Here is a 2,516-nt window from a genome sequence, read left to right as displayed (position 1 = left end):
CGCGCCCGCCGGGGCGGGGAGGGGAAGGCGCGGCCGGGGCGGGCCTGGCGCGGCCCCCGCGGGACTACAGCTCCCAGCAGCCCCCGCGGCGCGGGGCGTGCGCGGCCTGCGCGGCCTGTCCTGCTGAGGGCACGGGGCTCTCCCGAGCGCTCAGAGATATTCGGTCGTTGTTGGCAAAGAAATACGTGTTTTATACAGGGCTAGATCCCTTCTGCTCTGTATAATGCTAGCTTATTGAGAGGGGCTTCCTTCAGTGTGTGTTGTTTCCTCACTCAGCCTCCACAACTATGCGTTTTAACCATGTTTTTACTCAGGGCACTGGAATAAAGAAGGTTCAAAGGGCTTTATTTAGCTCTGGAGAGCTGAAATTCAGTACCCTTTGCACAGCTAACAGGGTGCTACGCTCTCCTTTGCCACATGCGCCATGCATTTTGTTTTCTACTGTTCCATTGCCAAGGACAAAACAAAAGGATAGCTTTGCAGTAGGAAACTGGCATTTTTCAATACCCAGAAAACAGGGTCCACTGGTGTCTGGTATCCGCACTGACCTTTGCGTGTTTCCCCTTGTGTGATAGTGGAAGTTCAGACACACAGGACTGACCCCTTAACCTGGATCTACCAACCCTGGTCTCACTTGATTCCCTGCATGGCTTGGAAACATTTGTTTTTTGGTTTGGTTTTTTCTTGCCAGAAATGGGATGCAAATAGTCAAACAAAACACAAATTCACTTTTCTGCTTTATCTCCCTCCAGACATAATTTCATTATAATTAAATTACCTTACCCCAATGAATGAAAATACAGGCCACAGATCATATTCCACACTGAATTTTTCCACGACCCATTTCCTTAACATTCCTCTCTTTGCTGTTCAAGGTCCTCTAGAAGGAATGCATGCTCTGTGTGAGCCTCACTTCAAATACTCAAAGGATTAACTGAAGAACATGATGAAAGGGAGAGTGTGAGTAAAATAGCTCATTTATATTTGTATCCTCAAATGTCAGTTCTTTACCAAAGTTAGAAACCCGCTGATGCAGAACACTCATTATGGCTTCTTTTAGAATGTTTATTTCTTTAGAGACAGAAAAGAATTTCCTTGCTCGGCTCACTTGTCCAACACAAATATGCCATGTTTTACAGTATGCTTTGGGATGGGAAGAGGGTTTTCTTTAGGGTACAGTACACTTAATACTCTATTTATCTTGTTTATCTGCATTTATTTAAATCCCAAAGCAGTGAGGACTGTTACTGTCCTCTTTTCTCAATGCTTCTGTTGATACTTGAGTGCCGTTGCTTGCAAAGCTCCTGCAAGCTTCGGTTATTTATCTGACAGCACATAAGTAAGACAAAATGAAGGGTTGGAGAAGTCGTGTCTACAGTCCTTTGCCCAAAAGTCCACTTTTCTGGTAATTTTAGTGCTTGTAACTGTGTCCAGTTAGCAGTTAGGTGACCTGGATCTCCGTGCAGCTGTGGTGCAGTAAGCTTTGCCTGGGAGTGAGACGGCTGCAAAGTGCCTGGGACAGCCCCATGTCCCCACTCTGGTGGCCAAGCAGGCTCTGTCTGTCTGTGCCAGCTGGGCACTTGTGTCAGAGCTCTGCTGTGGAAATCAGGATGGAGTCACCAGTAGGTTCTGTGTGAATCCCCAGGTAATTTGTAATGTCCCCCTAGCCTTGCAGCAAACAGCAGGAGTTCGAGTAGCTTGACTCAGAAGGAAATTTTTCAAGTAAAACATCCCACAAATTTGAAGTAACCCAGGCTGTTAAGGATAGTCAAAAGGTCACAGCATCTCAGTAGTGGTTGGGATGCCGCCCTGGTTGCAAAGCCTGTGTGTGGGGAAGGCAGGGTGTGTTGATATTCCTTGCTTGATTCCCCTTGCACTGACAGTGCATCCATGTAATGTTTCTATGCCATTAGAAATCAGGAATCAAGGAGATACTGAATAAATAAAAAAATAGTGTAAAAAGAAAAAAAATAAATGTTGCCAGAGAAACTTGAGAATTTTTGTATTAAACTCTGTGGGTGAGATGTTATTGCTAGTGGGACAGACTTAGTAATTTGTAAGCTCTTTGAGTTGAATCTTTCTGTACAGTAAATCCCGTGAGTATGGTCTCCTTCTGAAATAAAGTCTGGAGCTTAGACGAGTAAGATCTGTTGACTCAGTGCCTCCATCTCCTCTCTTTCCCCAGTGCCGGCGGTGGCACGGTCGGGGTGACTCGCTTTTGCTGTCTTTGGTCACTCCTCCTCCCCATCGCCCCGAGCCTGCAGTTGCACGAGTTCCACAGAAAGCCAAGTGTCTGCTACTCACATGTGTGTTAACGAACTCATTCTACGAATGAATTTTTTTAACTTTATCAGTTTTCCGAGATCTGGCGACTCCTATTTCCTACCTTGTGTAAAATTTCTTCGGCTCGGTACTGCATCCTTCAACAACTAGCTGGGGATTTGTTTCCTTTCCGTTACCTCTTACACCCCGCTTGGTAGGAGGAGTAGAAATGTCCACAAGGAGGCCCCAGGAAC

Source organism: Corvus brachyrhynchos, unplaced genomic scaffold, assembly GCF_000691975.1.
Source record: "Corvus brachyrhynchos isolate BGI_N302 unplaced genomic scaffold, ASM69197v1 scaffold101, whole genome shotgun sequence".
In the NCBI taxonomy this organism is placed as follows: domain Eukaryota; kingdom Metazoa; phylum Chordata; class Aves; order Passeriformes; family Corvidae; genus Corvus; species Corvus brachyrhynchos.
This window is presented reverse-complemented; position numbering follows the sequence as displayed.